Source organism: Rhinolophus sinicus, linkage group LG07 (genome assembly GCF_036562045.2).
Source record: "Rhinolophus sinicus isolate RSC01 linkage group LG07, ASM3656204v1, whole genome shotgun sequence".
In the NCBI taxonomy this organism is placed as follows: Eukaryota; Metazoa; Chordata; class Mammalia; order Chiroptera; family Rhinolophidae; genus Rhinolophus; species Rhinolophus sinicus.
The window spans coordinates 16,912,149-16,938,245 of record NC_133757.1 but is presented as its reverse complement, the minus strand read 5'-3'; the positions used below and the strand labels follow the sequence as shown (position 1 = coordinate 16,938,245).

At 39.1% G+C, this 26,097-nt stretch overlaps 1 protein-coding gene and 1 long non-coding RNA gene across 12 annotated transcripts in view; one reads left to right on the top strand and one right to left on the bottom strand.

The window, feature by feature from the left end:
* LOC141572895 (uncharacterized) overlaps nt 1-11,295 on the bottom strand; it is a 42,420-nt gene extending 31,125 nt beyond the window's left edge. The window contains exons 1-2 of one of the 3 annotated variants that reach the window (XR_012498432.1): nt 10,968-11,295; nt 8,561-8,669 (exon numbers count right to left, since the gene is read on the bottom strand). This is a non-coding gene — a long non-coding RNA (uncharacterized LOC141572895). Of the gene's footprint in view, nt 1-8,560; nt 8,670-10,575; nt 10,791-10,967 lie in introns of those variants that run through there. The other 2 variants (XR_012498431.1, XR_012498430.1) reach the window with 2 other exon arrangements.
* The window catches only part of ADD3 (adducin 3), a 109,046-nt gene continuing 92,370 nt past the window's right edge, over nt 9,422-26,097 (top strand). For 2 of the 9 annotated variants that reach the window (XM_074339084.1, XM_019725101.2), the window contains exon 1: nt 10,833-10,972. The gene's annotated coding sequence lies outside the window, so the exon portion shown is untranslated. Of the gene's footprint in view, nt 9,654-10,832; nt 10,973-11,414; nt 11,764-26,097 lie in introns of those variants that run through there. The other 7 variants (XM_019725096.2, XM_074339082.1, XM_074339078.1 and 4 more) reach the window with 7 other exon arrangements.

Here is a 26,097-nt window from a genome sequence, read left to right as displayed (position 1 = left end):
GGCTGCTGGAAGGCTCATCGATTAGCTAACAATTCACATCCAAGCAATTTGGCTTTTGGAAATCCTCTTTATTTTCATTACCTGGTTCAGGTAGTTTTCAAAATGTAGTTTTAAATTATTCAAAGTGAGACACTTAGAAAAAAAAATTATTCAAAGTGAGGGTTATAAGGGCCTGAAGGGCTGGTCAAAGGAACGACCATGCTGGTTCACTAATTAGCCAAACAATGTTAGCCCTGATTCTAGAGCCATTTTATAATCCAGATGCAAAACTCAGCCTCTACCATTTACCAGCTCTTTGGGCAAATTACTTAATTTCTCAGTTCTGCATTGCCTTGTTTCTAAACAGGGATAACAGGATAATAACTCATGGGGTTGTTGTAAAGATTAAATGAGATATTTACGTTAAAAAGCACTTTGAATAGTACCTGGCACATATTAACTGCTCAGCAAATGTTAGTAATACTGTCTTATGTTTCAATGATAAGAATGATCCCCACCACCATTCGAAATGAAACGATTGGCCATGCAAACTTTAAAGAGATTTATATCCAGATTTTGTTATGTTTAGTTTTCACAAATAGCAACCACTATTATAAAAAATAAAAAAAATTAACTAGACTGGTTTTTACATCTGATCTTCATTTACACTGAATATAATCTGCAAGTGATTAGATTTTACTTTTATTGCTCCTGTCGAACTATCACACGTTCCTTATCTCTCCCTGGGTGTGGCTCACACTCAGCATACTTCTTTAAGCATCCTATCTGCTGTGATGTAATTTTAGTAAGCACTAGGAATGAGGTTGTGAGAAACTTGCCTTGGTCAAAGAATACTGCTTAAAAGACACAAATTAAGTCATTAGTTTATCAGAATCTTAAAGAGTTACAGGTCTTTTTTTAAATGGGGGAAAGGGAGAGGTCAACAAATGACTAGGATTTAACCCAAATGATTAAAAGGACAGGATGTTCTTATTTTTCCCTAAGGGCCCCAGGAGGAAATGAGAACTAAATTTAATATTATGAGTTCTCATGTTCATAAATTGATGTCTTAGGTTTATGTGTCCTAGTAATTATGCCCTGCTTCAGAAAGGCTTACCCTGAAAGTTTAGTCTGAAGATAAAAATTCAGGAGCTGGGAGAGCTGAGTAGAAACTGAGAAATTAAAATAGTAAGAGTTTCCAGTAAGCTATTTATCTCAGGGCAAATTTATGAAGTGGAATTTATGTGTTACGTCCCAGCTATCCTTTTACTTCCTACTGGTACCTCAGTGGCAGAACTTATGTCAAGTCAGGAAGCCCTTTCACTCTCCTTTACCTGATGAAGTGTGTTATTCAGGCTCTGCTATCAGACATTTACACTTTAGTGAAAACTTAGGTCAATGTGTCACGGCTCCCAGGAAGGAATTGTTTTAAAAACTTTACTTCTAATGATAGACAGCAAGGTTTTTAATTGCGATGTCATAGATTATACTGCAAGCAACTGAGACCACTCTGACTCAAACAAAACAGGAATTTCTTGGAAAAATAAGGCTCATGGCTCACAGAATGGAGGGAAAAGCTGAAGACTCAGGTATTGGAAAGGAGAGGAGCCAAGTTGGTTCTGTAAGCTCCTTGTAGCAGTATCTAATCACATTCTCGCCAGGGTCCTCCCTCAAGATAAATCTTTTGGACCAAAAGTTAATTTTACTATAAAATAAGACCGGGTCTTATATAATATAACATAATATAACATAACATAACATAATACCAGGTCTTACATTAATGTTTGCTCCAAAAGACACATTAGAGCTGATTGTCCAGCTAGGTCTTATTTTCGGGGAAATACGGTAGGTGTGGGATACACGCTTTGGAGATGTGGTCAAGGAGGACCGTCCCAGCACTAAGTAACCATCTTTCTTCACATGAAGGTCCCTTCTAAGAGACGCATTAAGTCAAGTGAGATAGGGACCCCAGGATTCTTGCAACGGTTTTCTCTCAGAAGCTTTTAAATCAACACCTTATGATTTGACTGTATTTGAAAACACCATACTTTGTAGCCTTTTGGAATGGTGCTGAAATGTGGTTTCTAAGGTCAATATTTGAGTGAATACTAATATATGTAAACCACTGATTTAGACTGTAGACCACTGCCCATCTATAGTGCTGGCCAAACATGCAGTTTCTTTAGTGCAACCCCCAGACTTCCTAAAGCAGAGTCCTGGTGGGGAGGGGTTTGGGTAAAGGCTGATTTGAAACGTTTATAAGCTGAGCAGGTGGTTTTGATGTACGCTTAAGTTTGAGAACCACTGAACCAGAGTCAACAAATCCTAATATTTATTGAGCATGTGCTCTGTGCCAGTCAGTATTCTGGACTCCAGGGATACAACAATGTACATTAAACAAAGCTCTTGCTCTTTTGAAGGTTCTAAAGGGGAGGAAATGAACGATGAACAAGTACAGAAAAATTAACAAGATAATTATAGAGTGGAATACTAATTTACTCTGAAGAGAAAAAAGAGGGTAACCTTAAGCTTAACATGACCAAACAGAAGTGCTCACTTTTACCTGTCATACTATTTCTTCTCGAGTCTTCACTATCCCAGGTAATTGTGTCCCCATCCCCATGGATGCTCAGGCCAAAGGTCTGGAGATCATTCTGGATTGATTCCTCTCTTTCCCTCTTTTCCCTTACCTTCCACATGAACTCTATCAGCAAGTTATGTCAGCTCTACCTCCAAAATATACCCCAAGTCCATTCACTTCTCATCATATCCACGGCCATCCCTACAACAAGACCTCACTTCCTCTTGTGTGGATAACTTTAATGGCTTCCTTGTTTCTAATCACATCTCTCTTGAGTCCATTCTCTGCACAGCAACCAGAGTGAAACTTCAAAAATGTAAATGAGGCCCTATCCCTCCTTTACTTGGAACCTCTCAAAAGTCCAACTCTCACTCTAATCAACGAGACCTATACCATCTAGCCCCTGCCCAGCTCTCTGGCCAAATCAGGGGTCTCACGGTCCCTTGCTCACAGTGATGCCCTTCTCTCAGTCCCTCAGCTACACCACGCTTGCTCCTGCCTCCTGACTTTTGGACGTGTTTTTCGCTCCAGCTGACAGCTTCAGATCATTTGGGTCTCAGATCAAATGTCACCTCCTCAAAGATTCCTTCTTCATCCATCCTAACTAAGTAGGACCCCACCCCACCTGAGTCATTGCCAATGGTCTGTTTCATTTTCTTCATAGCCCTTAGCATCTGAAATAACCTTATTGATCAATTTGCTTATATGTTAACATCTGCATTTTCCTAGGACAATAAAAGCTTCATGAGTGCAAGAGTCTTTGTCTGTTTTATTCATGGTGCTATCACTAGGACCCAGAAGACTGGCTGGCACATACCAGCAGCTCAATAAACATTGTTGTCTCAGTGAGTAAGAGTGAGTTAATCAGTGGAAAGTAACTGGAGGTGGGGCTGCTTAAACAGGTGATCAGTAACAAAGGCTGAGTTTTCAGGGTTGTGGGTTTGAGGACCACATCAATTCCAGCTTTGCCCTACACAAACTCTTCATTCCAGGCCAACAGGTTTACTCGCTGTTCTACCAAGACATCTCATACTTTCCTATCTCTGTTCACTGAAGAGGCCTGGGTGGTGCATTCACCATGAGCACGGCCTGGGGGGCCTGTCTCAGAAAACTCACATGCATGCTTTTGCTCCTGCCACCTCCATCATCTAAGGCCCAGCGCCTCCATCTTTCCCCATCACAGTTCTGCTCTGAGACATCATCCCTGTTTTCTCCAGCAGGAGATGAGCTCTCTCTGCCCCGACTCCTCTTGGACTCTGTATATACAATTTACACTGATGCTGGTATACTTATTAAAGGTGTGCATTGGGCAAGTTATTTAACCTCTCCGGGCCTTAGTTACTTCATTTGAAAAATAGTGTTAGTGATACTGATTTAACAGGACTGATGATTACATACAACATACACAAAACACCAGGCACAATGCTTGACAAATAACCAGTCATTAAATGGTAGCTACAACACCATTAAAATGGAAAATAATACGTATTATTGATAATAAGGCAGATATTTATCGAATATTAACCATTTGCTAGGAGTTTCACATTTATTATCTCATATGTGGTGATTTTACAATCTAGTTGTTTTATACCTTTGTGTTTTATTTTCCAACTAGATGTTTAGGGCATAGGCTATGTCGTAAGGTTTTTAAAAATAATCTTCCCAGTGCCAGACTAGTTGATAATTTATAGCAAGTGTTCAAGAACTAGGTTGCAAATGATACGATGATCTATAGTTCTGAAATTTAGTGACTTGTATTATGTCGGATGATAAGCTGATCTGAAAAATCAGATCGATTTGGTTTACAATTTAGAACTTGGGTTTAGATGTGTCAGCTGCTTAAACAGTGTGCTGGCGAAAGCTCTGCTTTCTTCATTCAGTAAATACTTTTGAACACCTACTATGTACCACATTCTGTTTTAGGCAACTAGCAAAAAGTTCTAAAATAGAAAAATGATGGAATTCATTTGTCTGTATATCTGGCATGTTTATAAACTCCATTTTTGCAGTTGCTTAATCCTTCCAAGAGACTGGCTCATATGTTGGAATCTAAGTTCTTAGAGAATATACAAAACATACGGCATAATGAACAGTCAGACTCTGGAGTCAGAAAGCCTGGATTTGAATCCCAGCTCTGCTAATTCTTTGCTCTGAGATCCTGGGCAAGTTACTTATCCTCTCTAAGCCTCTGTTCCTTCATCTCTAAAATGAAAATAATAGTACCTACAAAGCATTCAGTACCAACATAATATAAGAACTCAAAATATTAGCTGTCATTAATTTATGAGTTCACATTCCTCTACCAAGCATACGAAGGACACTAGACAAGAAGAATGCACTTCTGAACAAGGAGAGAGGTGATGAACATATACTTAAGTTCCGTTATGTGTCAGTCACTAGAGTAGAAGCTCTCCATATGTCATCTAATCCTTACAACACCACAGTCAAACAGGTATTATTTTACAGATGAGGCTAGTAAGACTCAGAGAGGTAAGTATCTTGCCCAAGCTCACACCATAGAAATGGTGGAGCCGGGGTTAGTCCTTCTCTGAATCCTTCTCACATAATGAAAGAGGACCCACTTGCATTTCTTTCATTGTGTCTCTGAGATTCTACACACATTGCACTGTTTCTTTAGGATAACAGTGCCCAAATTTTGGAGTACAAGAGAATCACTTGGGGTGCAAAAAAACCCCCCCTCAATCCAGGGGCCCTCTCTAAAAGATTATGAATTCAAGGATAGGGCTCAGGGATCAGCATTTTAGGAAATTCCTAAATTTTGACTGTGATGGAAAAGGGAGGTAGAGAATGGAGTCAATTGTTTCAGACAATGCAAATTACAAGTATTTTTGTTGCAGGTAGTGCATGATCATATTCTAGAAATAGTGTCATAAGGATTAACACACTAAGTTTTTAAATCATGTAATTTAGATATAAAACATTAGTATAATAGCTGAAATCTTAAGGCATGTAACCATGTGCTGAAACAATACATAGGCAAACTGACGTACGTCAGGCTTCAGGTAGCAATTGCATGCTTTGTATTCCTTTTATAGTTTTTCTACACAGAAACTAATTCTTAAATCGATTTTGTATGTGTTTTTATGTCCTACCTATGAGTGGGCCTCTCATTTGGAATATCTTATTTATAGCAGTTGTTTATTTATTAGTTATTTGTTTATTCAGTTATTTATTTAGCTATGATTCTTTTAAAAGACTCTCTAAATGGAAAATGAATAAATGAGGATAAAAACGTTTTGTTTTGTTTTTTAAAGGAGGAGAACTCTGAGAGTGATATGTCATTAATGTTACAGAAGTTTATCAGGCCTGATAACTTAAGCAGTTGTATAACGACCTGTCAGGTATTTCGTGGAGATAATTCTTTAAAATAAACCATATAGGTCACATAGTGCTAATAAAATATGTTGATGAATCCTTGAGAATTGCCCTGATTATATCTCCTCAGGGAATGGAGAACTCGTTAGCATGAGTTCCCTGTCAGTCTTTCCTGCTCTGTTCCCCAAGTACTTTCCAGATGGGCTTGGCATAAAAGGGGGATCAAAATGTATGTAGCATGGCCAAGTTTCAAATGAATGGCTCAACTAACCCCACTGATTAAATACATGACATTATGCAGTATGAAAAGGCTGCTGTGCTTCACTGACTTTACTTTTCTATCTGAGAGCTTTAAATAGGGAAATTTGGGGGAAGGGAGAGGGAAGGGCTCTCTCTATGAATTCTTTGCTCTTCATATTCAACTGCTGATGCATATTTCCCAGCCCAGGGAAAAGCCTCAGAGCTGAGCAGTTGTTAAATTGGGAGCAGCAGGGTGTGTGTGTGTGCCTGTGTGTATGCACAAAGGGAGAGAGATAAACCTGTTTGCTTTCTGAAACAATAAGTAGTAAAACAGGTTGTTGGGGGTAAAGTCCCTTGAAGTAGATAATTGATATTAAGTACATTAGCCTATAATAATACCTTATATTTACATAGTGCTTTGAAAATTTCAAAGCATTTTCATATTTATTATCTCACTTCCACTTCACAACAACCCTATGGAGTAGGTACAGTAGGTATCATAATCCACCACCAGCACTTAAAACATGGTGAAACTGAGGCACAAGCAAGTCAAGAAACTTGTTTGAGGTCACATAACTACTAGTTGGTGTCACAGCTAGAACTAGAGTACCAGAATTTTGAAACTTAAAACTGTGTTTTTTTGGCAGAACGTGTCTCAGCTACTGCTTGATCTACCCAGAGTTCACGTGGAGATTTGTGGCTACAACTTAATTGGAGAATACAAATCAGGCATGCCTAAAACGCTCTACAGAAAGGAGATTGTTTTTCTTAGATCATGACTGTGTTAGAAAGGGAGGTAGAGAATAGAGTCAGTTGTTTTAAACAATGCAAATTATAAACAAACAAAAACACTCTGTAATCAGTTTCTGGATATTTTGGAGGCTATTCATTAATTCATGTATTCATTTTTTAAAGTATCTATTAAGTGTCTTTCTATAAGAGACTGTGCTCAGCACTTTTGGAAAGATATAAAGATAAACATTTAATTTGGGGGGTTTGCTTTGAATTATGTAGATAATTGCCATTATAGTCATATTACCACCTGGTAGATGAAATGAAATGCCTTCCTAGCAGAAAAGCAAGATAAACAAAAACAAATCAAGAAACTGGGCAATTTCCCTTCAATTCTCTTCCTGTAGAAGAAATTTTTCTTTTTTTTTTTTTTTGTAATCAAGGTGATAAATTGTCCTGCTAGATACATAAACCACCAAGTTTACTATGTCATCTAATATAACACAGACCTTAACCAGAACGCCCCCTTGAAACTGGGGAGAGTGGGCTTAAGTTATTGCCAGGTTCCTTATCAGAAATATGAGATCAGGATTTAAGGGAAAATGTTAGTTTCTAGCCCAAAAAGCAACTTCCAAAAAGCAACTCTGAAGGCCAGGGTTAATTCTCTACAATACTTTCCCCTCCCTGGCTCCAAACTTTTTCTCTTGGCAGGCATGCTTGAGGATGTAGACAAAAGGGAACAGAGCGACTGATGAGTGTAAGGAAACTGACAAGAGTTGAAGGCCCTGTCATTCCCTTGGAACATAAGCAAGAGTTTGCTAATGAGCGTTGTAAGTTTCCTTGGAGGTCACTTTTTTTTTTTTCCGAAAACATTTCCCTGGACAGATTTCTTTACTTTCTAGCATAAATACCTCCAAACCCAAAGGCAAAAAATTGTGCTAATATTTACACATATTATAAGCACTTGTTTGATAAATTTCTTTGGTTTATACTAAATGTACACAAATAGTGTCATTGAGTTAAACTACTTTTTTTGTTGTTGTGACAGGTCCTGCTTGGCTCCCAATATGGGTAATGTGAAACAATATGTATGTTCATACGTGTTGTTTATTTACCTTGTGTGTGTGAAGAGTGGAGATTCAGAGTTAACCCCACCTTTGTCCCTAACTCTGTCACCATTTTGCTTCTCTGAGTTTCCAACTTTTCCACTTGTGAAATTATAGTGTTAGAGTCAGTGAGCTGTAAACTCTGTTTCAATTCTACCACCCAATGATGCTCCAGTTTTTAAATATGTTTTTGTAGTTATTAAACATACATTATTTCAGCCATATAGTAGGGTATCCTTAGCAATATAGCAGAGTCCTGCTTCAGGATAATTGGTCGTAGTTGGTTACAAAATCATAAGTCAGATAAAATGAAGTTTATTCTCTATACCAAAATGATTATTTGATTTGTGAAATAATTCCTGTACAGTGGTAAATGACAAACTCTGGTTATACATTTAAAATAATGATTTACTTTTAATCCATGTTTTCAGAAATAGTAATTTAGAGTGAGTTATACATGCATTAAATAATAAAAAATGTATAAATGTCACAAAATCATAGTGTTCCTAGAAAGCTAAAGTAAAATTTCAATCCAATATTCTCAACTTACAAAATAGGGAACTATGGAACAAAAAAGTTTACTTACTTGCTCAAGATCATACAGGTAGTTAAAAGGCTGTGCAAAGAACACCAACTGCAGAATATTTTCCATATTTTTCTCTATTCACATTTTGAGACCACACCTCTTCATTTCCCTATGAAGAAAAAAAATCACAGATGTTCAGTGCTTAAATTGAAGAATAGTATTAAAAATAAAATTTAAAGTTATAATGCAGACTCTCAAGTTCTTCATGTGTGGACACATCACATTTTAATAGTCTAAATAGAAGATTCACATGTATTTAAAGTTAATCTGCTTATGACTTTCTTAATTTTGCTCATCTTCGGCTCGCCACTGAAATACCATAGTACTTTAAAATTATTTTAGTTTTTTGGTTGTTCTATAAATAATATTGTGATTTTTATAACATAAGAAGAAATTGACCTCTGCCAATAATATATTTTCTAATACTGATACTCACTGAAATTCCGGTGAGTATGCTTATAGGTGTTAGTAGGAATTGATTCCATTGCTCCCAGTCACATAAATGAGTTTTATTATTCTTGTACTAAATACTAAATAACCTCCCTTTATATACTTATCATTTTGGTGCAATGGTTGCACCGAATAGTAACACAAAATACTAATCAGTTTCAAGGCACACCACTCCATTTTTGCCATGGACCCCAATGTCTGAAATTAGCGGGGCTCTTTAAAACTAGTGCTTCTAGCATTTCATTGACTCACACTAAATCAGTCCCTCCATCACCCAGTTAATTTTAACCTTGACCTCCCACAGCTGTAATGCTTTGCTCAGTCCAAAAAAACTCCCTGCTTCCACCCTTTCTGCTTCTGATGAAGCAACAGTGGGGAGGAAAATCAAAACCCATTCCTTTAAGAAAGATTCCGCCTTCTCTCTTATAAGCAACCGCCTCACGCTAATTGTGGAGTCTCTACTAAGTCACACACTTTACTACTCAACATTGGGAGAAGCTGCTGCCGCTGCTGCTGGCTGCAGCCGCCGCTGCCACCCCGGGTCTGAGGCTGCAGCGGGTTTCTGTGCAGCACTGCAGAATCCACACCTAGAAGACACACGTCTACTACCCCTGGACACAAGAAAGCCTTGGATCCTCAGTGGGTAAGATCTTTTATCCATTTTGTCCAGAAACTGTGTGAAAGGGAATGATCATGGAACAGATTGCTCCTCAGACATGCTTAAAATGGATTGTATTAATTTGTCCTCCTTTGATGGGGAGGGGGGGCGGTTTGGATTTGTGACAGGCAAATGCCCTGTATAGTGGAGACTATTGTCTGATATGTGGCCTTAATATACTTTTTTTCCTATTAAAAAAAGCTGACCTTGATGCATGCAGAGCTTTTCGATTTTTGCTTTTTAAATGCCCGAAAACATCCAGCCACTCCCAATATCGCTCAAATACTGCAGATATTTTAAAATGCCAAATAAGAATGACAAGGCTGAACATTTTCTAAGTATTTTCTCCCCAAAGCCAGGAAGCCTTTCCCACGATCCTTTAGGGGTATTTAAAAATCGTAATCATGGTTAGATTTTGAGCAGATGGGAGATGGTGGCAGACTAAAATTTCTATAGCCTTAGTCCAGTGGAGAGAGAAAAGGAGGATAAATGAATCACAGTTGGTGCTAAGACAAGATTCATTTTCCACACTTCGTTTGTGGGAAGAGGAAACTACATTTTAATTAGCACATTTTTAGGGAAGAGGGAGGGGATGAAGATGAGGATGGCGTGAAGTATTTGAGGGGGAAGAGTCTGCAGAGGAGGAAGGAAATGAAAGGGACTGTCGCCAGTGCTTTGGAAACGAAGGGAGCTAGGGTGGGGTATGAAGTTTGTTGTGTTAGGGTGGGGTTGACCCAAAGGACCATGAATAACCAGAATGGCGCTTGCAGAGTGGATTCGTGTGTGAGGGAGGGATGTGCAAGTCGTGGGTGGCAAAGAAAGGTGTGCGTTGCTGGGAGGTCTATTTCGAGAACAGGTTGGAGTGAAAAACGTGTCCGGGCGGCGCGGGTGGGCGGCCCAGTGTCACCTGTGGATGGATCCACCTCCCTGCAATTGCGTCTTGCAAAGTTTCCCAGGCCCCGGATTCATTTTGAAGGCTGGCGGTGCCTCGACTTTTCACTTCCAAGAGGTCAGCTGTCACAGTCACGAGGCCAGGGCAAAAGTGGGGGTGAAGACCCTAGATGGGTCGAAGTGTAGCAGGATTGAGAGAGCCCGTGACCAGTCCCTCTGTGGAGGTAAGGGGGAGATGGCGCCCCCACAGGCAACTGTGCGGAGGGAAAAACGCAGGCTTCTCCCCTGGGGGGCGTGCGGAGGTTGAACCTCAGCAGCGACCTAGCCCTGAGGACCCAGCCACCAGTGTGGGCGGCAGAGGCGTGACTCGGAAAGAGGTGGCTCAGCCTTGGGAACCCGGGAGCTCACTCAAGGTAGGGCGGCCGACATTTCCGAGGCGCCCCTCCTCCCCCTCGTAGTCGCGTTTCCATCGGGGTCGTTTCCCGCTCCGACCCTCAGGGGACGCCGCAGATCAGAGCAGCATAGCCGGAGGAGGATGTAGAAGAGGAGCCAGGCGCGCCAGGCCCTCCCGGAGGCCCGGCCTGTAGGCCCCCAGGGCCGGGTCTTCACAAACCTGATGCCAGCACTCGCGGAGGGGGCCGCAAAGGGCGGGGCCAAATCTCTGGCGAGGCGCGAGGGGCCGCGAGGGGCGGGACCTTGAGGAGGCGAGGCCAGGGACGTCCCGTGATTCCGAGGGGCGGGACCAGGACGTGCAGGGGCCCGAGGGGCGGGACCAGGGGCTCTCGGGGGCTGCGAGGGGCAGCCTTTAGGGGGCGGAGCCAGAGACGCTTGGGGGCCTGGGGGCGGGGCCTGGGCGGGGCCACGGGACGCTGGAGGGGCGCTCGGCCAGTCCCGCCAGAGCGCCAGCCGCCAGCCGGTAACGGTCGCCAGGGCCGGGGGCGGGAGGGGAAGGGGGGGGTCTAAATTATATTTTTAAAAACAGAGCCAGAGGTAGAGGCTTCGGCGACTCAAGTGTCGCCTCTTCCTGCTACACAGGGCTTGGCGCCCAGGTCCCTCCCTCCTCACGCCCCCTCCCCTTCTTCTGCCCTCCCCTCTGGAGAGGTGCGGCGCTTAAGAAGCCGCGGCGGCTGATCGGGCGGCCGCTGCAGCCCCGGCGGCCGCGGTGAAGGAGGAGGGGAGCACAAAGCCGGCTGCGCGCTGCAAGGTAACGCTAAGACGAGAGCAGGCACCGTGGTTCAGCCCCTCCTCCCGGCGGGGATGGCGGGCGCCCTCGTGGGCTGGGGTGCGGGGACCCTTCCACGGGATCGCGCGGGGGTAGGGAGCAAGGTGGCTCGCGGGGATGAGGGGACTTCTTATTGACTACCCCAGCGGCCTCAGGTGACCCCCCTCTCTCCCGAGGGGTTGGAATAGGAGCTTTGGGCTGGACGGAAGGGAGTGGACCTGTAGGGCAGGGTCTCGGGGCGCCGCGGGGTCGGCCCGATTCTCTTGGGCGTCCTCTGGTTTCCCCGGGGAGGGCGGAGAGTTCTGAAAAATCGGAGATAGCTGAAGCTTCGGTGACCCGGAGACCTTAAACTCTGAAGGTGCGCTCCGGGAGGGTGCTTGGAAAAGGTGGAGGTGAGGGAGGGAGTGTTGGTTTGTTTTGCTTTCCTTATTTAAGAAACTTTGTTACAAGTTGAAAGTATTCAGCCACCTTTCTCCTGTAATCCGCGTCCTCATTCCCCCCAACACCACACACACACACACACACACACAAATTTATGTACATTAAGGTTGAGCTTCCTGCCCTGGGTGACAAGCAGAGTTGGCGGCAGGTCTGGTTTGCTGGTGTTTGGGGCACGTCCAGCTTCTTTGGAGGTATGCTATTATAGCTAGGGCAAGACCACAGATACAGGTAGAATAAGCAAGGCCTCTATTAAAATGGCAAGAATGGCCTCAGGTGAACTTTTTTGTTGCAGAGATTTAATTGCAAGTAGGTGCCCGTTAAAAATGGAAGCATAAGTAAAACCACTAATTTCTTTGGCACATGTGCTGTTGCAGTTGACCCGCTGGAGTGGTATGGAGAGAAATGGAATTTAACTCAACCAAGAGGCTTTACATGGGGATTATATGCAAGTTTGGTGAAGGAGTTGATAAGATTCTGGGGATTAGAACCAGCTATATAAACGTGTGTGCACGATTCCGTATGCATTTTAGATTTAGCAGTATGAAATAGTTGCTTTTCTTGGAATCCAGTACTTCTACATCATGCCTAGTATGTCCTAATTTTGGCTTTAGGAGACTTCTAATGAGGGTGTTGTTAAAGAGACTAAGAGTACAACATAATTTGCCATTTGAAAATTAAGATGCTTGACTATTAAAATCTTGTGTAATTAGGTATGGGACCGGCACATTTATAGGTTTAAGTTACTTTTGGATCATATGTATAGTTTTTATATCTAAGTCTTGATTGTGTTATAATTACCCTGTCACTCATTTCCTTTTGCTTAAATTGAGCAGATTAACTTTGTAGAGGGAGGACCAGGAAAAAATGACTTTTCATCTTTCCAAAAGTTCAGTCTATGCTAAATCTTAATATTGACCTTAAGTGCTGATGTATTGGTAGTAGTTGCTTTTGAAGAAGAACAAAGTGGTGTGTCTATTTTGAATGTTAAACATAATTTAGTACTTCTTGAGATAGTTGGTTATGAGGCATTCAATATTTTGCAGCTTTTTACATGTATGATAATCAGGAAATGTTTGGTAAACATTTGACGTATGACTTAGGTGATCATATACTTGGGAAATATTTTGCATGACAGGATTGTATTTTCAGAATTTAAATTTAATGTTCTGAAAAAGAACAAAATTATATTGTACACTTTGCTATTTCTAAGCCCTTTTTTCAATAATGTTAGTTATTGAATGTGAATTCTGCTCAGTGATGTTTAAAGTTTGGATTTGGTCTTTGTAAAACCAGAATGTCTTCTGAGACTAAGAGGACATAACACACCAGCTCACCTTCTATGCACAATCCTAAAACCTAGATACAGGGTGGGGCCCAACTCTTTGAGGTTGTAAGACTTCCTGAAGTAGGCCTGTGATGTTATAAGTGTTTTTGTCACACCTAAGCCTGTACAGGTTGTTAGCTGTTTAATGTTGCCTATCTGAAAGCAGTTTGTTGGCAGTACTGGGCAGCACTTATGCGTGTCATCAGGGTATAAGAAGCATTTCTATTGAGGAGAGAAGTCACTAAAAAGCATAGAAACCCAACTCTGAACAAACTGAGTTTGTAGAATGTTGTGGAACAATACTATCAGAACCTTAGCTTAACCAAGTTGTTATATATCAAGTGTTTAAAATGTAGTCTGATACAGAGTAAGTGCTTTATATGTTTATCATCATCAGTATATTAAATGACACTTTTTTGAAGATGGTTACATCATGCTACGCAGCAAGTGAAGACTCAGCAAATATTTGTGACAGTCAGTATTCGTTTGCTCTACATCTGTGCCAGGCACAGAGTTTTATATGATTTAATTTGCTTAATCCTCATGTTAACCCAATTACTAAACAGAGAGGTTAAGTATCTTACCCAAGGTGTACTACGTGGAACAGGCTCATTCTGAACTCAGAGTCTGGCTGGAGAGTAAGCCCAGTCCTGGTAACATTTGTAAATCAGTGAAAGGTCTTCACAGTATTCCCAAGACTGCAGGTGTATGTGTCTTGTTTAGCCACACTTTCCTGTATTAATACTACCAACAGGTTCATGTTTAAATCTGAAGGATGGTGATTTATCTGTATTAATTAGAATCACCTTTTGAGTTTGGAAAAAGATTCTCATTTGATTCACGTAACATGTTTAGCTAGGATGCTAGAATTCGGGCTAGGGTATGCTACCTTTTTAATTACTAAATATATTAAAGTTCTTTTTTAAAGCTTGCCAGGTATATAAGGCTGCAAGTGGCACTAACGCCCCTAGGATTCAGGCTCTGTACTCAATCAGTGGGCCTGATCTTCTGATTACCAACACCATATCCATCTGAGATGTATTTAACATAAATTTGTTCTAAATTCCACCTGAGTTGTCTCCTGAAATTAGCCTTAATTGAAAAGATGCAAGTTGTGGCTTATACTTTGTCACTCACATTCCTCAAGGAATTGTGTATTGATGCTTCACCAGTGTAATTGATAGGTCAAGCAAATTAATTATAACCTGCATTAGGAGCCATATTAAGTAATGTTTAAAATTATTATAGAGAGCTGATAAGTCTTTTGTTGACAATTTAGTGAGATGTAATGTAAGGAAAAATGTTTAAAAACAAGCACATGTTGAATTAAAAAAGCTCAAGCTGTATAAAAGACTCAACTTACTAACTAATCTGTTTCCCACATTAAATAAACACTAATCTTTTGCTGTAATTAATATTTAGTGCTATTTCCAATTTGTTTGGAAATATTAAATTTGTCGAGTTTGAATAGAAAAACTTTTTAATGTTTAATCAAGAGTTCTTCTTCCTTTTAGACACCCTATTTGAAATTGAGTAGTTGCAGACTATGTCATGTCATTGAGATTCAAATTGAGTGCCCTAATTCTTTATTTCATGTCTTCTACGCTGATGCTTTATCATTTGATCTCGGGGTGCATGCCAGAGTATTTATAGATGAGATTGTTATGAAGTCTTTCGGGTTCTGCCAGAGACTAAATTCTCTTGGCCAAAAGCCAAAACAATCTCAAATTTTTACTCTAATGGATTGTATATATTAATCCTCTCAAAATCATACAGGTTAGAAGTCTCTCATTGACTATGGCTTGAAAGAAAGAAGTCTGTTATCCCTTATGTATCCCTTATGTATAATAATTAGGTGAATTTAATTATTTCTTTCTTCCAGCAGTAACTAGTTATGGACACACATATGTGTAACCATACTACTTGGGGGGAGGATACTCTTCCTTTCAGGTAAAGTTAAAAATTATTCACCTGGCATTCATGCAAAAAGTATTTGAGTACCAACCAACAGTATGCACAGAACAAGAACTTTAACTGAAAATTAGCCAAAAGTATTGGAGAAAAAAAGGTTCATGGGCATTTTGTTTGTTTATTTTGTATGTATTTTAATAATGTTGATCTTTTATATCTGGACAAGTCCCAAATGACACTCAAAATTATTTGCACAGTTGAAAACATATTTGAATGTTAAGAAAGTACTATGTACCTCACCCTAAAATCTTAGATGATAGCATAGATGAGAGTTGATGTCTTGTTTCCTTAAACTATTTTTTGATAGGTATGTTTGAAAAGCTGCAGTAATAATCTTTCAGCTTTCTAGGGCATTACTTACTACACTGAAGGAGCAGTTTAATAAAGAGTATCTGAGAAACCTTAAAGAATGAATGTGGCTATCAGTGCTGTGTAGCACAACCAAGCCAAAAAGTAGTAGGCTGATCACCAAAAGGTATAAAATGGATGGAATCCATCTTTGATGTGAAAGGCTTACCATCGTATTAATAGTACATTTCCTTCTTAGGAAGATAGTATAGGCTAGTTTTTAACTATGCCAAAGCTGAACTGTTATTGTACAAGATGTATAGGCTTTGGCATATAGTTATATCTTTATAATGAGTTTAGATCTAAATTGAGCTTTTACCTGATACCAGACTGATCCGCATCACCACCATATACTTTACATTTACTTTTTTTTTAAAGTTAGCTTTATTAAAGCTTAATTGAAAACGATAAGACTCCCTGATGTAAGGTGAACTTTGAAACTTCTTTGTTGCAAATTGCCAGTAGCTGGGCCTGAGAATATTGGTATATAGGCAGTATATTCACTAACACTTAAGATTGCTACCTCCTCAAACAAGGCTACATATAGTTTGAACCTCAGGTTATGAAACTCCCTTTTTCTATAGTAGGATACGTGATTTACATAGGATAACAATTTCTCGCAACCTGTCAGCCAGGGGGTAAAAACACTTTTTTAGAAACTTAAGGTCAGTAATGATATAGTGTTCTTTTTTTTCTTTTTAATTTGTTATTGGGGAACAGTGTGTTTTTCCAGGACCCAGCAGCTTCAAGTCCAGTTGTTGTTTTCAGTCTAATTGTGGAGGGCACAGCTCCCTGGCCCATGTGGGAATCGAACCGGCGACCTTGATGTTATGGGCACTGCGCTCCAACCATCTAAGCCAACTGGCTGCCCAATATTATGTTCTTAAAACCAATGTCTCAAGAAATAATACTGTATATATTAATAAAACAATAAAAAAACTTCAGTGCTCACAATGTGCATTAAGACAAGTAGATATTGAGGCAAGCAATGGATTATGCAAGTTGAAACCTAACTCCAAGTAACATACATGAAATTTTTTGCTAACTCTCATACCCCTTTAAACTTACTGTAATTTTTACTCCCTCATTTCCCACCAACGGAGCGCTCACCTCCTTGGATGGAAGAGGGAAAGGACAATGCAAGTGTGGGTTCAGAGCCTATTTTATTCAGTTCCCATGGCTGTTGTTGGCTGCCAGCTAGGGAAGCAGGAATTCCAGCAATGCAGAAAGCAAGCAGGTTGGAGAAGTGCTGAGTGTTTCAGTATCTTAGGGACTTGGTGTATGCCTTTAATTTGTCACCATCAGCAATGTTTCTGTGAATTTCTTCCACAATGGCTCAGCTTGTCCTGTGCAAGGACAGCATTTCCTTTTTCCTTTTCCATACAATATTCTCATCCTGTCATCTTTTGATCTGCTGGAATGACTAAATGCCATAGCAAAAAGATGGGTTTACTCAATCTCCTCACGGGATAGGTAATGAAGCTTACTTGGTATGTGTAACGGAGTATATTTTGGGATCAAGGCTTCCCCAGGGACTCTTTAAGAACACTACTTTAAATCCTTCAGAAATTAGAGCCAGCAACTGTTAGTTGCATTGCCACTTCTAATCTCATTTGTCTTATTAATACATGAGGAAAAGATTCTGTGAGGTCAGCCTTTTAATATCTAAGCAAGTGGTTGGGGAAGGGTGATAGTCAGAGCTCTAGTGGAGTTGTGAATTTGAATGCGCTTAAGTGCATAGGATGAGAGGTGCAGAGAAGAAATATTGTCAGTGAAGTTGATATATTAGTCTTATTCCTTATCCCCACTCCCAACATTTTTTTTAAAAACTTTAAAACAGTTTGCCTTTTACTTTCCTCCAATGGCTTTTGTTGCCAGGACTGAGTTTTCTCTCTCCTAGAGAAAGGTAGAATTTTTAAGATGATCCTATCAGATTGCTAAAAAGTGGCTCTCAGCTGGTGGTTACACTAAAAGGAATTTCTTTCCATCTTTTTCCACAACTGTCTGCTTTTTAAATTTCAAAAAAGATCTCTGAAACAGAAGTGTGAGAAACGTTACTCATCATGAAATAGTTGGGATCCATTATGTATTAAAGTAAAATACATATCATTAATGACTCAAATCCATATTGCTTTATACAGCTTTTTTTTCTCAAAACGATTTCGACAATTCTGTATTAGGATGTTTGATTCTTTTCAAGTGGGTATCAAAAGTTATTTTCAACCAAAAGTTAGAAGTAATACATCTTTCACTGGTGTTAGTGAATGTTAATGACAAAATCATAGTTGTCTAAACACTGTTGTCATTAAATACCCTAAAGAAATATTTGATAGCTGGAGGAGGATCTGGTTACCAACCACTGAAAGGCTGTCACTTCTATAGCAGAGTGTAATAGAGAAGGAACATTTTATGCCTGAATAAGAACGGTGTATCTGCTTGACATAATAAAGGCTCTTAGAAGCTGATTACTTGGTAATCACTTGAGTTAGATGATTTTATGTTGTGTTTGATGTTTTATAATCTGGACTTCCCTGGACTCTAAAGTGTCTGGTTGGACCATCAGCTTTTGATGAATGTATTTCTGGAGGGATTGTGACTATCAGTTAAGTACTTTGAAGTGAGAATCCCTGCTTTGTATCACACCTGAATGTCACAGAGCGTGTTTCTTTGAGCTTGTTTAATTTGGGCTCAAAGGGAAGAGTGCCATCTACTGAATGGCCAGCATCAAGTGGAGCAGGCCCACGTTTTTCTTAGGGAACTCTCATCTGGCTTTGAGAAACCAGGCTCAACTTCACTTAAGTATTTGATGGAATCTTAGTACCAAGTGGAACTGTTGCTTACTTAATTTTAATTATCCTTCCCAGCAGGAGGCCTCAACACATGATGAAGAACTAATTCACCACTTGTTGGAATGCATGGGAAAGGAGAAACTAAGGAGTTGTTGAGACTCAATATTAAAAGAATGGCCTAGCAATGGTGAAATCATTATTAAATTAAAAGTGGTAAAGAAAATTATTTTAATGCGACATATGTCATTAGGAGTTCTAGTTATTGATGGCTCCTGCAGGTAATAATGATGTTTAAAATTTGGGCTTAAAATCATCAAACAAATCACTTGCTTAACTAGAGGTAAAGGTTTTACGAGTACTCGATTAATTTTTTTCTCTTGCCCTTTTACTTTGTCTCAGGTTCTAAGGCAGTGGTTCCTACTTGAGTGAATTCACTGTTTCAGAGTGGATTTTGTTGTGGTTTGCTCAAGTGGATTCCTGTTTTGTTTTGTGTGTTGTCAAGTTCTTCCTAATTTACAGAAACTGCTTATGGTAGTAGCGATAGGCAGAACTGGAGATAGCAGAACCAGTATAATATAGGTCAGTGGAGGTTTAGGATACCTGGAATAGGCCTGCCAAAGCCAGAGAAGCAGGAACTGTGGCAACTGAAAGCAAGCTTTGCAATTGTTATGATAAGAATACCTTTGTTATTATATGTCTGTTATATATAATTAATCAGTAACCATTTTTATCAGCCTTTTAAACCTGCCCAGGATCATGTTAAGCACTTTACATAAATTACCTGAAGTTTAGTTAAGTAACTTGGCCAAGATCATACAGTTAATAAATGACAGAGCCAAGATTTGAGCCCAGGGCCAATTTCCTTTAGACACTATACTGCTGATTTATTTAAGCTCAATCTTGTTGGTGACTGCACAAAAGGCTTGAACAAAGATTAAAATGATATTTCTGCCTCTGGTAGAAAACAGTGGTGTTTTTTTGTTTGTTTGTTTTTTAAGAGGGTGATGCAATGGGTAACGCGGATTGAGATAGAATTGGGTATTATATATGAAATAGACCTTAAAAGATTTGCTCTTTGGTTGTGTCTGTAATGTTCATTTCTTTGTTCCTTTTGCTATATTATTTATTAATTTAAAACTACAAGGAAAGTTTATTATTGAAACATTGAAGGGAGTTATTTCATGTTGCTTAAAATACAGAGGGTATATTTGTATACACAAAAAATGTATACACATTTTAAGAAAGGAAAAAATTGTGTTAAAATTGTAATACTCAATATATACGGATAACAAAAGGGGAATACAAGTCATGTGTACACATTTTTTGGCACCCCCAGTATACTACTTTATGGGAGGTCGGGTTGAGTTACTAAAGGGTTTTATGCTGGAATTTGGCAGGTTGCTGGTGAGGGAAGGGTGGGGTTTTGATAGTTATCTTTCTGTATTTTGCTCGCTCCTAAGTATTTTTAGGTAGTAGTACTTTTGGATATAGCAGTAATTTCCCATGTCCACAATAAAATTCAACCATGTGCTGGTCTGGGGTCCTGGAGGAACCTCCACTTCTGGTGCTCACCAGGTATGCTCTGTAGACCAAATGAGTACCATACCGCACATATAAGTACTAATACGTTTGAATGTATATAGCCTCTCACTTAAGAGGTATTTAATGCCTGACTACTATTTGAGTGTGGTTTTTTGTTTTTTTTTAAAAAAACATGTTGACCTTAAAAGGCATCCTTATTACTTTAAAAGGTTGGGAATTATTGGTTTGGTTTAACCGAAAGGTCCTAAAATTGCAGTTCAGTGATAGTTGTGCTTTGTACTTTAAACTGGATCACTCTTTTAGGAGTCTGACTCTTTCCCTTTATATGTGAAAGAGTTATGTTTTACCTTCCAGAAAACCCCCATAGGAATATCAATTATATAACTCCTTGGGATTCTGACTCTACTTTTCAGTCAAATAGAAAAGGTCAGCAACAGCTAAGATGACAGTGCAGAAGATGTTACTAGCCAGTGTGTGATGAATGCTACATGACAGGTATTGATAACGAATGTCATAGGTCATCTGGTCAAGAAAAGAATACCATAGATGGAGTGGTCAGAAAAAGATCCCCAGGAAAGAGGAACACGGATAGGTTTTGAAAGGCAGGGTAGAATTTCACTAGGTGCAGACTATGGGAAGGGTTTTGGCAAGAAATTACTGTCCATGAAAATAATCATTCTTTTTCTGTAGCACGATGGGAGATCGGTTATAACAGTGCTTCGCAATCTCTTTCTGCTGTAAGGCACTTGAAGGCCACAGTATCCTCTTATCAGTATCAGTGCTAAGGAGGTATATTAGAATATTGCAGGGAGTGGAGGGTGGAGAGGGTGATGGTTGTAGTAAAATAATGTAGATTTTAACAACACTCCCTCTGAACCCCACGAGAAAATTACTGGTTTATAGAAAGCTCCTTATACTGCTATTTTGGAGCTAGTAATGCTTAGGAAAGTTGGTACTTGAAAAAAGACTTTAGAAATCTTCATTATTCCTAACACTGTACAAGAAAAGTCTATTTTGGGGAAAGAATATATATATATATATATATATATATATATATATATATATATATATATATATATATATATATATATATATATATGTATATATATGGGGGTTTTTTCCCGCCTCCCCCTGCACTCCGGTTCAAGCCCTTGTTTCTCAGTCTAGTTGTATAGGACACAGCTCCCTGACCCATGCTGGTGTTATGAGCCTTGCGCTCGCTCTCCCTGGTTGAGGCCATTGGTCATGGGTAGGCCACTCACAGCAGCTCATGGCAGCTCTCTCCGGCTGCCAGCACACAGCAGCCCCGCAGCTTCACACAACAGCACTCAGCCTACAGCAGCTCACGCCAACCGCCGGCTGCTCACGGCAGCCCAGCTCCAGGGAGAGCCATTGTTCACAATCTTAGCTGTAGAGGGCGCAGCTCACTGGCCCATGTGGGAATCGAACCGTGGACCCCAGCGGTTAGGAGCATGGAGCTCCAACCACCTGATCCATCAGGCTGGCCCAGAAGTGCATATTTTTTAAAAATCTGAATTTGTCCATCATTTACTTTGTTTGCTAAATGCTAGAGTATAGTTCTGTTGATGGCTCTGTTATAACTTTTAAATTTAATATGTGAATAAAGTTGTTGATATGAGATATTATCATTTCTACTTAATTTTTGTAAATAACATTGTCTGGTTTGGGATTTTAGAGGATTTGTTCCAAAGTGTTTGAATACTCTTAGACTTGCTAATGCTTATCACTTACTATTTGAAAATACTTAGTGTCTATTCAAGATATGTTAGAGCCAGTTGCTTTTTTATTTATTTATTTTTAACTTATGTTTTCTTCAGTATAAAATATGTCAGGGGTTGGAATAGATCATTTTAAGATCCATTTCAGTTTGAATATGCTGTGATTGTACTTCCAAGGAAAGTGAATTCACCAAATGGTGGTTTTAGTTAGCAGGTGGCCAAGAAACCTGTGATTGTACTGTGTGAAGGTACTGAGAATGGGTCTAATAGAAAAGGCCAAGACCATGCAAGTCCTTGGCTCTGTGTGTACTCGTATGTGGCAGTTGAGGAAAGGACATCATCACTCCTGGAACTTGTCAACTCCCAGAGTTTATTTCAGTTCTTAACAAGCTAAGGGTCCTTGGCAATGGACAATGGAAAGATCCTTTTCAGTAACAATGAAATGAGCAAGGATAGCAGTTTTTCCTAAAGCAAACTGTAGGAACATTGTGGCATATTTTTCTAGAAATGGTGCTTTCCATTCCCATTCTAACTTGATTATGTTTGGTATATTAGTTCCTCACAAACGTTTCTCTGACCTCTGTTTAGATCTTTTCTGAGCAATTTTATACTTCCTTTCATTTGTTCACTTATTCATTCAACAAATATTTATTGAGCACCTATTATGTGCCAGGCCCCTTGTTCCAACTGCTGCGAATTCTGCAATAAGCAAACATACCCTTCTGCCCTAATGCCGTTTATATTCTTGGAGGTAAATAGAAGCAAACAAGTATATGTTGTGTACAAATGTTATGGAGAAATATAGAGCACGGAAAGAAGATAAAGGGAATGTTTAGGGATAGTGGCAAATTTAAATAGAATAACCAAATGAAGTCCTCACTGAGAAGGTAACATGTGAGCAAAGACTTGAGCATGTATGTGATATCAAAGAGAAGATCATGGCAGGCAGAGCTAATATGCCCAAAGACCATGGGGCCCAAGTGTACCTGGCATGGGTGAAACAGAACAGGGGACAGGTATTGGGAAGCCACTGGATGACTTTGAACAGAAATGGGAAATGATCTGACATAGGTTTTAAAAGGATTATTTTCGCTGTGTTGTGACACTAGACCACAGTGATGTATTAATCTCGGTGAGAGATAATGTATCTGGTAGAGGTGGTGAGATTGGATTGGATTGGATTCTGGATATATTTGGATTACAGAGCCAGCAGCATATGGGATGTAGGTGTATATCCCATATGGGGAGAAAGACAAGTCAAACTTGACACCAAGGTTTGGAGTCTAGGCAAAAGTCTGCAGGAGTAACACATTTGGGTGGGAGAAAATAAGTTTAATTTGAGATATGTTGAGTTTGAAACATCTATTAGACAGCTATATGGAGATTTTGAGGAGGAAGTTGCCTTGAGTGGAGATCAGTGCATAAGTTATAGGCTGACTAATTAAACTTGAGAGTTGACGTTTTCCTTTTGCATCTTTAAATATTTACATATTTAATCCCTTCGATGACTAGAATGAACTTTGCTGTAGTAAACTTTGCTGCTGTACATCTTTAGGCTTTGAAGGGGTTTTATCCTCTTGTAAAACCTTGAATTTATTTTAACTTCCAAGTACACTTTGTCCCAAAGGAAATCTTTTTCTCTATAGATAGAACAATTTACTTTCAATCAAAACGTGAAAATAAAAATAGTGCTGTTCGGCCCTTTAAAAGCGTGTGTGAATGTAAAATGTCTATTCCTCAAAAAGTTAATGTGGTTTAATAGTTAAAAATAGTAGCATATAAGTTATCATTATGATCCAGCAATTCTACTTCTAGGTATAAATATATACTCAAGTGAAAACATATGTTCACAAAAGGAACTTGTACACCCATGTTCATAGCATATTATTATTCATAATAGCCAAAAAGTAGAAACAGCCTAAATGTCTCTCAACTGATTAATGGATAAACAAATGTGGAATATCCATGCAATGGAATATTATTCAATCATAAAAAAGGAATGAAGTACCGATATATTCTACAACATGGATGAACCTTGAAAAAATTATGCTAAGTGAAAGAAGCCAGCCACAAAAGGCCACGTATTGTATGGTTCCATTTATATGAAATGCATAGAAGAGGAAAATCCAAGGAGACTAAAAGCAGATTAGTGGTTGCCAAGGTTTAAGGGTACTAGGTTTTCCTTTGGGGTGATGAAAAAAAATCTAGAAGTAGATAGTGTTGATGGTTGCACAACAGTGTGAATGTACTAAAAACTGCTGAATTGTACAATTTAAAAAAATGAATTTTATCTCCATTTTTAAAAAAGATACCAGGAAAAAAGTGTGTGTATGCACTCATATGTACATGAGAACAACTAAAACAACTATGTGGCCCTTATTTCTCAAATAGAACTGCTTTTGCAGTAGAAAGTTGAGCAAACAAGAATTACTGTAGTAAACCTGGTTTAGCTTGGTTTGCTTAAGGAGGCAGAGTTAAGGTACTTAGATCAGTTTGTGATCTTATCTTTGGCAAGTCATGGGTGAGTCTCTTTTTTTTTTTAAATACTCAATTTCATAAAGATGACTTAGATAAACAAAAGAAGGCTGTGTGGTTAGTATTTCCATGGGTTTCAGAGAGTAGAAACCAGTTTATAAATAAGTTTTTTAGGTCTTAAGTCAGTTAAGATAGTTTAATTTTTTTCTCCATACCTATAATTTAAAAATATGGAAAACTCAATTCCCCATAATTTTTTTCTAGTGAACCCAAGATGATATTTACCTCCTTAAAGCATAATTACCACCAAAGAGTTGCTTGTTGAAGAAGTACCTGAAAGGATTACGTTTAATTGTTTTGTACCACTATTCTGTTATTTTTTAATTAAGATATAATTCATATACCGTAAAAGTCACCCTCTAATTTTATTGTGAATATCTAGATATTTATATATTCCTTTATTAGAATGAAAACTTCTAGAGAATAGAGGTTCATATTATTTGAATGGTTTGCTACATATTCATCATTTTAAGGGAAGCGTGTGTGAACCAGACAAGATCTGTCGTTGGGAAGAGACCCTTTTGTAACTGATGCCAACAGCCTGAGAGTTATGCTGTATCAATGAGTTAGAGGAAGTGCAGGTGGGCGCAGGGAAGGGAAAAGTTTATCCCATTGGAGAGACACAGTCCCTGGAGAAGGATGGCATTTGAGTTGATCTTCAGAGGATCTCTCAAATGTTGACGAGGACGGTGAATTACCAACCAAAATAATAGACTATGCAAAGGATGGATGTGGTGGGAGAAGGAGGAGGAAAGGTAATGTTAAGAGAACCAGATCATAAAGGACCCGGGTTTAGATTTTATTCTGTGGTACTTATTTACCTGATGAGAGGCATAATCAGATGTGTCTGAGATTTGTTTGGGATTGTGAAGAATGTTGTGATAGAGTGCTGGCAAAGAGACAAGTTAGGGGATATTTAGAGATAGGCAAATGAACTACCGCAATGGCTTTGAGATTAGAAAGGGAAGAATGGGATATTTTGGCAGCAGAAATCCATGCATCTTGCACAGCCCAGGGATTGAAGGAACACTTTGATCACCTGGTTAGAAATTTAAATGTTGCATTTTACTCCATTTCCAGTACTCTGATTTGTGACAGGGAAGATACACCTGTACTGCTAGAAATCAGGTAGATTCAGAAAGTCTTGAAGGTATCTTTTCCTTACCATACATAAAAGACTTTAGAAACTTGACTATTTCTTAATTTTCTTTAATTTTTATTGCTTGTCAGCTATTACCCAATTGTCTAAGCTTTGGATTTGTTTTCATTTGTGCATTTGGAAATGGTTGAATAGTCATCATTTTGGCTAAAGAATAGTCTTTTTGTTTCCAAATGAAACTGCCTCCCTATGCTGTGTTTTTGAGTTTCATTTTAAACTTTTGTGTAACAGAATAATAGAAACGAAAGAATTGAAGGCACTGAGCATTCTAATGTAAGTATTCCATGCTGTCATTACAGGAAATCATTATGCCATCTTGAAGTTCCCCCTTAATAACATTTAGTGATTTATCTTGGAACTTCATAAGTAAACATGTAGTAAACATGTATAAACAATTAGAAATGTCAAAAGAATCACATGAAAAAAATCATTTGTTTTTGCTGTGTAAATTTAGTGGAGAATAATCAA